Source organism: Camelus ferus, chromosome 3 (genome assembly GCF_009834535.1).
Source record: "Camelus ferus isolate YT-003-E chromosome 3, BCGSAC_Cfer_1.0, whole genome shotgun sequence".
Classification (NCBI taxonomy): domain Eukaryota; kingdom Metazoa; phylum Chordata; class Mammalia; order Artiodactyla; family Camelidae; genus Camelus; species Camelus ferus.
In genome coordinates, this window is record NC_045698.1 from 34,247,387 (window position 1) to 34,262,018 (window position 14,632).

Genomic DNA, 14,632 nt, shown 5'->3' on the forward strand with positions numbered 1-14,632 from the left:
CAGAAGTTTCTAAACTCAGTGTTCCCATTGTCTGATGTGAAACCAGGAAGGGACTTTATGACGACACATGTGAATGGCTTGATAGAATACTTGGCACTCGAAAACGAGGTACCAAATTGAAAATTGTAGGTACCCAGACACTATTCTTCTTCTCAGACATAATTAACTTGGGCTGGGTTGTGGCTTCTGCCAAGAAAAATGACTACAAGTTTCTCCCTGTCTGTTCATCCTGAAGGTGTCAACTAAAGCATAGTCTGCTCAGACTAGTAACCTGCCCAGACTGGTACCCAGAGGCTGAGATGGGACACCCTGAAGGCAAAAGTATCCATCTAACCTCCCTCAGCCTCACAACTCTGATGAGGATCTTTGTTTCGAAGAAGAACCGCATTCTCTGAACGCCCTGCTCCTCCAGGAATGTTACAGCTGACCAGATTCCTTCAAAGCAGCCTCTATTTCACAGGCAGCTTATATGAAGCCCCCAAATCAGACATGCTTTTACAGCCATGAAGTAGCAAGAAAAGACTTTTATTCCCCAAGACTCCCAGAATATGAACTCCAGATGAGATCAAAGGTAGCTTTTTGGGTGGGAATTGCAAATATGAGACTGGCATCTTCAGCATTATGTTGTTAATACTCCAGGAGCAATGAAAAGCCACATGTAAAAACAAATACTCCCATTAAAATAAAAGACCCGAACAGGCTGCCCTCTTTCTATAGCCCACCAATGCCTTCCCCAAGCAACTTGCCTTTCCCTGAGGGGAAAACTGGATTAGTTGTGCCAATTTTAATTTGACCTTTGGGAGGGCAACGGATTGTTGCACAGTATTAATTGTGCACTATTGTTCCTGGTGATTGGGGTGGCTGAAACTGCACCCACACCCATACACAAAAAAATGGCTTCACAAAAGCCAGGATTTCAGCTTTTTCCTTTACAGTGAGAAAAGGGAGAAGAGACTAAGCTATGGAGAGAGAAGTGAAATATAATCTACAGTCCTTGGCTTACAACAAAAAAGGCCCAGTGACTGAAAAATACTGAAGTCTTCCCCAATTTCTGGGGAGATTTTACACATGTTTCTTCTGACTTAGGTCAGAGTATTAGAAAGACTCTGAAGGAGTGGAACTGATTAACTCAAGCTCTTACCCAGACTGATCCAGGACAAAGGATAATGATACAAAAGAACAGGTTGCGATGTTGAGTAAGGAGAGAGGGCAAGACTTACAGTTTCACGGTACCAATAAGCTTAAGGCTTTTATTTTCAACTAAATCCTTGAAAGTCTACTTTAGAAGTTCACCAGCTTGCTGGTTCTGGCCAAAGAGAATGTGATGAACTTGTTAACATTTTCCCCTAATTCTGTAAAATCAGGCAGGGTTGGGTTTTTTTGTTTTGTTTTGTTTTGGTAACCTTTTATTTTCAAACTTACAAAAAAAGTTGCAAGCAAAATTGCTTTATCAGTTACTATCTCCATATGTGCCTATGTATGTTATTTTTTATGAACTGTTTAAGAATAATTTGCACACATCATGCTCCTTTCCTCCTAAATACTTTCATGTATACTTCCTAAGAATAAAAGCATTCTCTGACATAACCACAGTATAATAACTAAAATCAGGAAATGTATTATTTTATTTTCTAATCAAGAGTCATCAATCCAATTTTGCCATCTGTCCCAGTGACATTCTTTATACAATTGCTTTTCAGTCCAGAATTCAACCTAAGATCATGACTTGCATTTAGTTATCACGTCTCATTAGTCTTATCAGAATTGTCTTTCATTACAGTATCTTCAGTAGTCCTTCTTTTCAACTGAAAATCTAACAGGTCCCAGTATAAGAAAAAAGTTTTCCAAATGAGACTCGGTATCACCAAGCCTCAGTATCTATAGCTAGAATTTGTGTTTGATGGCTAGAGACTCCCAGCAGCTCTCAAAAGCCAGAATTATTACCCTCTCTAGTTGCTCACTGAGTGAACCTCTCCTTCCTTCAAGTCATCTAACAACCATTTGTCTTAATCAGTCACAGTCTGTTACAGTCACAAAAGTGCTGACCCATAAAAAACAATCTGCTCAAAAATCAGATTGTTTTCCTTTCAAACACCATCAACACCCTTGCTATGTAAAACAACATGTCTGCTTTATGGCCAGAAAGGAAGGAAGAGGAGAACAAAGACATGATCACAATTCTAACACTAAAATATTGTGAAATAAAATGTTTGTTCCTGAATAAAATTAAAGTCACTCCTAGCTTCCCACAGCCCATGTACCTTTTTGTGTGGGTTAAACAGCTTAGCAGAGAAGTTCGACATGTGATTCTTTATAAAATACTTGGAACCGCACACTCTTCCCCTTAAATAAAAATGTGTACATGAGGTTCTATTTCCTGAGCTCTTCCCAATGACTAATAAATTTATATTGTAGCATTCTAGAAAACAATTAACAAGGAATTATTAATAGTAATTATAAATATGACATATTATAATCTTATAGGTAAATCATTAATTAACCAAATGGTATACCATAAATAAGATCACAGGGTGTAGACCTGGCAGAGACTGTAAGATCTCAAAGACTCCAATGCCCTTATTAACAAATAATGACCACAAAACTCAGAAAGGTTAGGTGACTTGCTTAAGGACAAACAGCCAGCTAATAGGAGAGTCAAGACAAAAATGTAAATCTTCTGACAGACAACATAGGACCCTGGGCACTGTGAGATGCTGCAGAAGACAGGTACGGCCCATTAAAGCTGTGTGAAAAACAAGTTTTTGAAAGTTAAATCCTATTTTGAATGCACTAGAAAACATTCCAAGTGAAATGAAAAACAGAAATCACTCTTTTATTCAAAGAGCCTAACATACAGTGACTTTTCTGACTTATTTTTTTCATAAAGTTTATATTTTCAGGTCACACATTTCTTCAAAGGTGAAAACTCAAATTTCTTGAGCACTTTACCCTAGCTCCCAGAACACTGATAGTTTAGAAAACCTTAAAAGGGGCCACCAGCAGTTCTTTAATTAACCACTGTTTTACTCCACTGAGGCAGGCCTGGAAATTCTCTAAAGGCTTTAGAGAAACAGAACAACCCTCAGAACTACACTCAACCACTAAACATACAAGTTCAGAAGACAAAATGCAAGGGCCAGCTGGGCAGTTACCTAAACATTCACGTTCAGAGAATGTCCTCTGTGTCAAACCTCTTTGTCTCTGTCTTCTGTAACTAAATATGGCTGCTTTGAGTTTTCTTCCACACTCTTGGATTTCTCATTGTGGTTGAAACTTTGCTACCAGAGCTGTCAATAGGCCTCTCACATTTTTAACTGTGGAATAAAATAAGAGCAAGCTGTGTGCAGAGAGGGATAGATACTGGAAAGAACAAAATTTCATAAATCCACACACTTGGTTGTGAAGCCAAGCCAAAAACTATGGTCTTTCAACTCCTCATTTATTTCCCTAACTTCCTTTTCTGAGTTGTGCTGCTTGGGTTCTGAAGACAGGCAGACACAGGTTTAAGTCCTAGCACTGACTGCCTCCTGGTAACTGTGTGATCTTATAACATTTTTTAACCTCTGTCAGGCTTAGTTTTTGTGATAAAATAGCAGTGAAAATACCTATCCTACAGAGGATGTGGAATAAATTTCCTGCTCTTACAAAGTACTTAATAAATGCAGCTTCACTGGACTCCATAGTAGGCTTTTCCTAAGGTTTATCTGAGACCAGGGAAAGGAGAAAAAGAACTTGTACAATATCACGTAATGAGTCAAAAAAAAAAAAATAGATGGGATTGTCACTCTGCTACATGCAGCACTTGACTCTCCCCTTATACTGAAAATGAGACTTCCCACTATCCATTCTAGAAAAATTCTCTTCAATGCTTATGTCATTAGATTTCTGCTTCTGGAGGGAAAATTATAAAGTCTCTGAGAAGCTAATTCTCACTCCACAAGCCACAGCCTTAATAGGGGCGAGGTTAATGAGTTCAATTAAAATATTGAGTAAGATTTACAGCTAAGGGAAGGCAAGAGTTGTGGGGTAAAAGACTAAACATCTCCTTAGTATTCTTTACTCCATAAAGCATTACCATCCGTGGGGTTCAAAGATCCTGGAAGTAATCTGCACTCACTGGGTTTCCATAAGCAGCTTCTATTGCCTACGGGGCAACTGGCTAGAAGCCAACTGGGAAAATTTCAAGTTACTGCAGAGATTGGCAAATACTGGGAACCTGTTAGCTTGAATACCTGTGATTCATACCTGTCTTCTCAGAATATGGAAAAGTCAATCCACAAATGAAGAGAAATTTGATGTAATATCATCTGATGCTAGCTGGTATCGGTTATCAACCAACAGCATAGAAATATATGCCTTGTCAGGAAAAGCCTTAGTGCTTGATAACTGTCTATGGAAATTCATCTTGACTAAGACATGTTCTTCCATATATATATGTTCCAAGAAGTGATGGGATGAATAAACTCAGGAATTTTTCTCCGAGAATCTGGGGCTCAATGGTGAGGTGGCGGTGGGGGGTGGGGGTGAGGGGGGAACTTCTCAGAGAACTAACTTTCAGTTAGCTTGCCCAGACAGGTTCACTGATTAGACCTTTGAGGATGTTGAGAATTCCCTCTACAGGATGTGGTTTGGTGACTGGATTTTAGGTCAAAGTTCAATTTTATCCATGGTTGTGTCAACCAGTCAGTGACCTCGGGGGAATCTCTTCAGCTTGCCAGCCTTCAACTTCACTTTCTACCAGTTGTCAGTTCCGACCTGTTGGATCAGATTCTTCCTGTCCTCCCATCTGAGATTCAGGTCAGTCTGTCACAAGCCTTTACCATCGACCATGTCCTCTTTGCCAAGACACTCCTCCCTTGGCCTGCCCCAGCCCTGTTTCACCCCTCCAGCTAAGGTAACACCTAGTTATAAACTAAGTGTCAAACTATTGCCTGTCTGAAGGGGAGATGCCTTTGCTTGTTGAGACACACCTTTTTCAAGCACCCTGAGGCCCAGCAGCCAGGTGGAAGAATCACTGCCACTAAATTCTTGGAGGTCCAATCAACTAGACTCATGTGTAAGGCATCCTTAAGACAACATACACACCTACAGAGGGATGAATAGATTGTACTTGCTAAATAATGTCTGAAGAAGGATTTCAGTCCTGAGAGAAGGATCTTACATAAACAGAAGTTACAATATTATTAATACCAATCTACACCCAGCTCTGTAGACACTGATTTGCTACATAAAGATCCTCTAGTTGAAGGCCAAAAGACATGAGTAATATCCTGCTAGGTAATCAATGTTCTATTCAAACTGGTGCTATTGATCAAAATGACATGAGGATGCTAAGACATGGTGAGCAGAGAGAAGTGTTTACACCCTGCTTACATCACACGGGAAAAGCATCAAGGGATGAAGAGCACAGACAGCAATGAAGTTAGAACTATCATAAAAATGAGTCCTTCCAGAAAGGCTATTTGTGGAGGTGGCTACTACTGTGTTTAGCAAACATGTACTGAGCGCCTCTTATGTGCCCAGCACTATTCTGCACTAAACACCAAGGTAAACAAGACATAGTCCCTGCCTAGGCAGAGTTTACACTCTCATACCATGTTGTTTACATTCTGCTAAGTATCCAAATCACCTGGCTCCTTTTTAAAACTAGAGATTCCCACCCCACCACCCAGGCCCCGAATGAAAGATTCCAGGATGAGGCCTAGGAATCTCTATTTCAGAGGTGTCTCTGATGATCTGATGATTAGCCAAGTTCAGGAAAACACTGGTCTAATGAAAACAACTAAACATCTGATAATTACGGTGTCTCTTTGATCACAAATAATAATTATGCAATTTCTCAGGGAAGTGAAGACCACTCATCTCCCACATGAAATAGCTGAAGAACCACCTCAATCTTACACTTTCTTTTGTCCCCAGTGCTTAAAACTGTGCAAAGAACATAATCAATAAACATTTGTTAAATAAACACCAAAGTAGATAAATAGGTAGAAAGAAACTTTCCTTCAAATTATTCCATTAAAAAAGTTCCTTTTTTGTTCAGAATGCAACTGCTAAGTAACATACTTTGATGTTTTCTGTAACAATCTTTTGAATCTTTCAAGCGTATTCTCCTAGTAAACTCAAATCATTTTGGGGGAAAAAATGTAAGCTATAAAACAACACAAAAATAAACAAAAGGAATTCTTGAATCTTTCTGCCATTGCCATCTTCCACCACAAAGAACTTTTACTTAATGATTAGAGAAAGAGGATTTTGCTTGCCTTTTGTGGGGGATAAAGATTCCTTCACTCTCTAAATGACCAAATAAGAGATATAGTAATTTCTATCATTTTGTCTCACAATCTAATCCTGGTTAATTCCAGAATTAAGCATATATATTTGCCAGCAATTTTTTTTAATGTTTCCTGATTACTTCTTATTTCCTTCAAAATTATCATAATTACATTATAAGGAGGGTTGTAATGAAAGCATCCAAACTTTGTTCAGCAGAAAAATTGATGTTCTGGCACAGTTAATGGTACAATGCAAGAAACATATTTTATTTACATCAAACTTGGGGAGGGAAAGAGATGTTCAATGTGCATATAAGGTCTTTACTGATTTTATATTTGAAATCCTTGCAACATTAAAAACTGATGTTTTGAGCTCTAGTTTGGTTCAGCTTTTAATTGGTTGAATCCATGATAAACATATAAGGCAAAAATAAAACTCTGAAAGCATTCTTAGCCAGTATCTATTCTTGCATTTATTGCTGAAGCTATTCACTTATCATTCCTGAGAAATGGGATCAGTAACATCATTTCATTCTTCTTGGGGCAATTAAGAAGGAGCCTTTTCAGGAGCCAAGAGAGATAGCTGTCTCATGAGTTTTTTCAAGTCCCTTGTTGCTACTATTTTAGAAAAAAATGTGTTTGAGGTCACTTAGTGTTCATGGCAAAACAAAAGCATATGTCAATGGAAATGACCACGTTGCTCTATAGTGAGTAACACTTTCACGCAATCGTAACCCAAAACTCAACAGCAATGAAATCTAACTCACCTTGTGTCAGGTGAAAAGTAGAACTCTAAGGATTTTTTAAGCATTTTTGCTTGGAGCACTCACCAACCAAAGAACTATTTTGCTCATTTGGATCAGCAAGGTTGCTTTCTTACTGATTTCACAATGTTCCTCCTTAGGCGCTAAACTTGTTTCTGGATATTGTCCAGAACTATGTCTCAGGAGGCCAACCAGCTGCCAATAAAGAAGCAAAAAAACTTACGTATATTAGAAAAAAAGAAATGAGTACATTTCCATATTATTTGTTTGTGTGTGTGTTTTTACATAAGAATTAGAGACAACCAAGGAATGCCCTGTACACCAGAGAGAGCTTTGGGGACTCATGAAGTTCGGCAGTGAGGCATCTTATTACCAGATGATGTCCATTTTAGAGCACACCCAAGTTTAACCCCACTCTTTGCCCTTGCAAACTAAGTAAATTGACCTTATCTATCAATTTCTGACTGTCATCATCTCCAGCCTAGAGTGAGAACATAAACTTTGGGGACCCATAGCTCTATGGAGAAAGAATGGCCTAAAAAAAGAAAATATGGCAATATATGTACTGAAGTCAGAATGCGAGAATTTGGAAAAAATAGCAAAACATGATTTAGCACATTTTTCATCTGAACTTTTCCCTGAATAGCTCATTATCTCTACTTTGGATCTTACTGCTATTTTGTAAATTAGGAATGCAGCTCTTTGGGGTTTCGCATGAAAGATCTTTCTAAAATGTTACCATTTGTCCATTTGACATCACTTTGTAATTATGCTTCACCTTTACTGGTGGCATTATTAATGATAAATATTGTCAATCAAAACTAAATATCTCTTTGTGAATGTACCCTATCTCACGTTTCAATGCCAAATTCTAATGATATCCCTGCTAACAAATGAGATTCGTACTGGTGCCATATCCTACATGATAATAAGCTTCAATGACCTCAACATTCATGTTTCTCAGCTGCTTCCCTCATTTCTCTCCTTACTTTACCTTGCACACTCTCCTTTGGTGACTTTATACACACTCACTTCACCTTGGTATATGTAGATGATTTACAATGTATGTTCTCTGCTCAGACCATTATTCCATAAAAATCAAACGCCCACTACTAGACTCTCTCCAACAAGCCACAGGGTCCCCAATCCTTCATCTCCTGTATTTCCATATAGTATATCTGTTATATTGCCATGACTCACTACCATAGATGTTGTGCTCTTACTCCTCACCATAGCCACATAGCCAGCCTTACCACACCCCCATCCACATCCCATCATTACAAAGTCCAATAAATTATGCCCCTTGAATATCTCAAATTTATCTCTATCCCTCTGTCTTTGCTGCCACTATTCTAGACACTTCTCATCTCTTTCCTAGGAGCCTCCTATAGCTCCACTTTGGACTTAATCTGCCTTTCTATCTCCTCTGCACTGCTGCCAGAGTTTTCCTTTGAAAGGAAAATCTGATCATATTACCCTATTCATTAACTATCTCTGATAGATAAAATGTACCTCATGATTCAATCTCCTTCAGCCTTTTTAGACTTACCTCCTACCACTCACTGCCCTAAGCCACATGCTCTAACAATGTGAAACTGCTTGTACATCTCAAAATGTACAATACAGTTTCAAATCCTTGCCTTTGAACAAGTTTAGATGCCCCCTCTTCCTAATCATGAACTCCTCCTCTATCTCACATCACATTCTTGCTCTGAGCTTAGAGATGGAGGAGAATCACCTCCTCCCTGAACTCTACTTCCCATCTTGTCAAATAACATTAAACATTCCCTCCTTAGTACTCCATTAGATTAATCATAAGCATAATAGACACTGTATTATTCAATGAACTCAGCCAAGAAAATGTACTGAGTGCCTAGTATGTGTCAGGCACTGTACTAGGTGCTAGAGGTACAATGGTGAGCAAAACAGAGAATAAATCTGCCTTTGAGAAGCTTAGCTCCCAGTGAGAGAGACAGTCAAACATCAGTTACAATCTGATGATACTGCCTTGCATTTGTTTGTATATCTGTCTCAATTGTCATGTGTTTCTCCCATTAGATTGAAAGCTTCTTGAAGTCAGGAACTATGACTCATGTACTTCTAAATTCCTAGATTCTCACACTATGGCAGGAGTATAATAAAACACTCAAAGATTTGTTTTAAGTGAATAAGTAAATTAAGCCTGAATCTATGGCAGATTGTTATAGAGTAATAATTTGCTCTTATAGAAAAGACCCACCCCAACTCTTTTCACCTCCCTGCATGTTTGAATCCAGCATTTACTATAATTTCAGTGACAGGGAGCTCCCAACTTAGCTTGTCTAATGTTTCTGCAATACTATTTATTAGGTATTTCTTACTTATATTAAACTGAAGTCTGTTTCCTTATGTCTTCCATGTTAGTTCTTAATTCTATCCCTGGAGAACATACAGGATGAGTCTCTGTATGAGTCCCTCATTCAGACATAACATTCAAATATTTGAAGACAATTGTATTCCTTCTTTTCTCCAGCCATAACATCCCTAGTGCTTTCAATCATTTCTTTCTCTAGGATTTTAAGTTTCTCCTCTGATGTGGACATCTAACTTTCCTTGGCATGTATGACATTCTGGTTGTGTCTTTTTACCTCTTTTTTAAAGAATAAGAAGCAGTTTGAAAGATCTGTTAAGATTTTTCTAAAGTTTATTAGGCATCTGGGGATCATTCAGCAACCGGGTTTGGAAGTAGGGAGTGGGGTACACCATTACTGCAAGAAAAAAAAATTGTTTAAAGAACAGGCATGGATTAAGTTGCTATAAATTTGCCCTGAGAAGCTAGGTGTCTCAGTGGTTCTGAAAGTAGGTGTCAAATATTGGGAAATATTTTGTACTAAAGGAATACCTCTCAAATACAACTGTAATATTCTTACGGGCAGAGTCTGCATGTTAGTCTGGTCTTCAGGTCATTTCAGGTGATCAGAAAATCCAGCATTAATATGCATGTGAGGATACAGATGCAGCACATGCCAACCTGAAGTTCTTTCAAGATGATTCTTCAGAAGTAGGATGAAAATTGAAGGCTTTGCTCTGACGAGATGTGGTAAAGGTGGTGGGGGAACTAGAAAACATCTCAAAAGATCATGAGAGACCTACAGTAGACTTTGAAGTGAACAGTCTTGTTCAAAGTGCCATTAGTGACAAAGATAGACTTGTGATACTAAGATTATGTCTGTTAGCTCAGCGTAGGGATGCACTGGCATTAAAGCAGCTCGAACAGCCCTCTTTGTAGGTTCTGCCAAGATTCAAGCCAGTCAGATTGCATATAGAGCCACAGAAGTCCCTCTGAAGATGATTTAATATCTGAATATACCATCTCAGCATAGTAAATGTGCCAACTTCTTTTTTATCTTTGAATATGTTACTGCCTTGGTTTGGAAAGTTCTTCCATTTATCTTTTGTGAATTCAGTTCATCCTTCAAGATATAATCCAAATACAACCCTGTAGGTGCTGAGGCTGGGGAGGATTTGATGACAAGACAGAGGATTCAATAGCCAGAAGAGCCAAAAGCCAGTAGCAGATATGCCCCAGAAGCTACCCAGAGTCAAAATTATAAAAGCCAAAGTTGCCACCAACTTCAAAGGAAATCACATGGCCAGACATAGGAGACAAATCCAAAAAGATAAGAGCAAGGTGGATATAGTGAGCAGTGATGAAACAAAGAATGAAGAGCATGGCAGAAGCAAACGAGTGGGCCAAGATGGCTACCTCTAAAGGGGCTTGAAAACTCTGCACTTACTCTTACTGAGAATGGGCTTCATGGTTGGCTGTATGCAAAGGCAGAGCATCAAGATAAATTCCGTACATTATTTCTGTCTTCACATGTTTGTCTCTCATAGAGGGGACCATAAACAGTAAAGGCAATAAACGCCTTAAGAAAATGCCTTTTCTTTATGTTTTTCTCGGTAGTTTCAAGGAGAGAAATACAGTATCAGTGAGCCCGGTCATGCCACACCACACTGACTGTGAATAGGCGAGTATCATTTAATTATAACCTGAAGGGTCCCTAAAGGTTGTCTATTCTGACTCCTTTATGATGGAGATGACGATGACTGATCTTCTACCCCTTTGGCCTTAAGCAATTGTCTTTATCACTATCTAGTAATTCATTATACGCTGTCTGCAAGAGTCTGATGTTAACTCTTCTTTTTAATTCTTTATGTATCTATGTCTTAATTCCCAAATCCAGTTGTTATCTTCTTGTGGGTAGTGTTTATATGTGAGTTTATTTTGGTCTGCAGTTCATTCCAAGTGACCAGAAAATCTTGCATTGATTTGCATGAGACTTTTTGTTCAAAATATATTTTGGAGGCAGAAATAGAAGAAGCAAAGCATGAAAGTTGGTTTTTTTTTTTAAACTATGAATTCAGCTTAGGGAATTCAACTTAGGGAAGCCTCAAAATTTTTTATGAATTCTATTTGTTTCTTCTAGAATTGATTGCTTTCATGAATGAGAAAAATGTAAAAAGTTGATTGTTTTCATAGTATAATGTAGGACAAAAGCTTTGGACGAGGCAAAACGCTCCAGGAGATTTTCATACACTTTTCCCCAAACTTTAATTACTGAAAAATTGATTTTTGGAAATACGTCTGTGACAATATACCATTACTAGTATGACGTGTGTGGGTGTGTACTTATAACTACCTGAGTTTGCTATTATCCTATCTGATCATTTCAACTATTTAATTTCACTAGTGGTACAAATTAATTCTATAAGAAACCCAATCTCCCAGCGGCTCTGGCCAGGGAAGAGGAGCAGCCCGTGTCATTTTGGCTGGCAGCAGTGGCAGGAGTGGAGGCTGTACGACCAACTGGGTTTGTGAAATAGCCACAGACATTTGTGACTCCAATGGGCATAAAGGAGACCCAAGGAGCAATACCAAGTTAGATGCCGATTACCCACTTCAAGTCCTTCACGGCCGAGTCTGTTCATTACCAACAGAGTACTGTGCTTACACACCTGATGCTGCTAAATGTAGACAATGGTTTGACAAGAATTTTCCAAATGAGTTTGCAAAACCTACTGTAGAAAATTCATCCAAACAAGAAGCTGGAATTAGTGAGGGTCAAGGAACAGCAGGGGAAGAGGAAAAGAAGAGAAAACAAAAGAGAAGTGGGAGGGGTCAAATAAAACAAAAAAAAGAAGACTGTACCCCAAAAGGTTATGACAGCCAAAATTCCCAGAGCAAAGAAGAAATATGTAACATGAATGTGTGGCCTTGCAACTTTTGAAACTGATCTTAAAGAAGCACAAAGGTTTTTGCTCAGAAATTCTCCTGTGGTGCCTCAGTAGCAGGGGAAGATGAAATCATCATTAGGGAGACTTTACAGATGACATAATTGATGCCATTCAGGAAAAACGGCCAGAGGTGGATGATGATAGCATCAAAGACTGGAGAAGTGAAGAAGTGATTCTGAAAATTTGTCTGTATTCAATAGTCTGAACTGATTATTGATATGGCCAAAGAGAGAGAGGCCTTAAAAAAATATATAGATATAGATAGATATATATATATCCTACAGTAAAGCTGTAGACTACCCTTACCCTTGGCATGTTCTCTACAAGTAGCTGCTTATTTTTTGTTTCTGTTTTTTATTGCCAAAGTCTAATAATTAAACAGGGGACACTGTCATGCTTATGCATGAAACAGAATTTGTCAAAAAAAATTTTTTTTGGTCACTTGGTTAAAAAAGAAAACAGAAACTTAATCATTCAGTAGCTGGTATCTCTTTTTTGTTCTGCAGCAAACACTGAGACAAAGTTACTATGACCAAAACAAAAGTAAACAGAAGTTGTGATTACTGGGGGGAAAAGAAGGTGTCTTCTTATTTAAAAAAAAAAAAAAACACACCATTTTAACAAGAAGTAAGGCCACCAGTGTACATTTATGGCTCTGGCGTGGGCAGGAAAATGAACTAAGTGACCTCCTTCCATCATTTCCAGCCCTATGACTATCAGCAAAAGGCTTTCAGAGTCATGTGATAGCATAAGCCAAGACTGCTGGTAGTTTCAAAGTCTTTCAACTATTTTCCCAGGAGTTTTATCCTCTCTGGGTAATAAGCTTCATTTCAGAAATATGGGAGGTGAGCATGATGAAGCAAAGAGGCATCCCTCTGGATCAGCTTGGAAGGCCGTGTGCATGTGCAGTTACAAAGCAGTCACACCCTGTAAGTGCTAATGAACATTCACATCGTGACTCAGTCCAGGTATTCACCTAATAATCAAGTTCAGGCTCAGGAAACAAAGCCAAATTTCAACCAACCTAGATTCTCACTTTGGCAGTACTTGACAAGTTTGGCCGACTGTGTTTTACAAAACCCCAAACAGTAAGTTTTTACTGGATTCTAGTTTCATTGTATAATCTCCTTCTGTTCACACAAGCAACACGTGATTCAAGGAGGGGAAAAGCTAATTACATTTTGACTAAAAAGAACTTTGACCTTGTCTACCTACGGCAAGAAGTTTCAAACATAATACATTTATAACCCTCCCACTCCCATTCCTGGCCTTAATTCAGTTTGGGTTCTATATACAACTAGAAATAAAAATGAAAGGGAAAAACCTGGGCGTGAATAATATTATAGCGTTAGACTTCTGGCAATCCAAAAAAATAAAAGAAATTCACAAACATATTTCATATGCTCTTCTGACAAATTAAAGACCCACGCTAATGTTTGTGGAAAAATACATTCTATTATTTCCTAAGATGCCCCACCAGGTCCCCCAGGAAATCCACAAATTATTACATCCTGAGAGGCCTTTTGATAATTCTTGATCGTCTTGTTTGGCTCTATGACAGTCAAAAATCCTCTGTCCTCAAAAACTTTCTTTCAATATAATTAAGCAAGAAGGTCAAGGCAAAAAATTTCAGTTGTTTCCTCTGCCTGTCCAGTCTTCCCATCAAATTGCTAACAAATTTATGAACAATTCATTTGCTATGAAATGTTTCCACTTTTACCATAGCAAGCAATCTCAAGAGGGATACATTTCACAGGTATATCTATACACTAAAAGCGATAAGGAATGATGGGGCTCATTTACTGATGAATTAAAAAAATCAAGCCACACACCATGTACCATACAATCCCATGCTGGCAAAATATATCTTTGTAGGTATAAACAGATAACTATATTGTAAGGGTATAAACCACTAACTTAATGCTGCCTATCCCTAGATGGTGAGATTATGAATACTTATGTTTTCTTCCTTACATGTCACTGTCTTTTCTGAAACATTTGCAATAGCATGCATGACTGGCTCTTTTCCTGCTTGTTAGTATAATTTAAGTATATAAACATTTACCTAACAATTGTAAAGAAGCAATAAAGCTGTTTTCCTTTTTTAAAAAATAAAATGAAAAAATATTAGTCAAAATAAGTCTTCACTAATGTGGCAATTTATTCCTTTCCCTCAATGTGAATTACACCTGGAATTTAGAGTTCAATCTTAAATTAGGAAGTTATACTAAGAGCACATAAGATTTACTCATTAAAACATTTCTATACAGTTCCTCAGCATCCTGTAGGTGTGGCAAATGAATGAATAAAACTCAT

General features: G+C 38.1%; 1 pseudogene; it reads left to right on the top strand.

Moving 5' to 3' along the window:
* The first annotated feature begins 11,690 nt into the window (after nucleotides 1–11,690).
* On the top strand, nucleotides 11,691–12,489 carry LOC102506818 (annotated as a pseudogene).
* The last annotated feature ends 2,143 nt before the right edge of the window (nucleotides 12,490–14,632 follow it).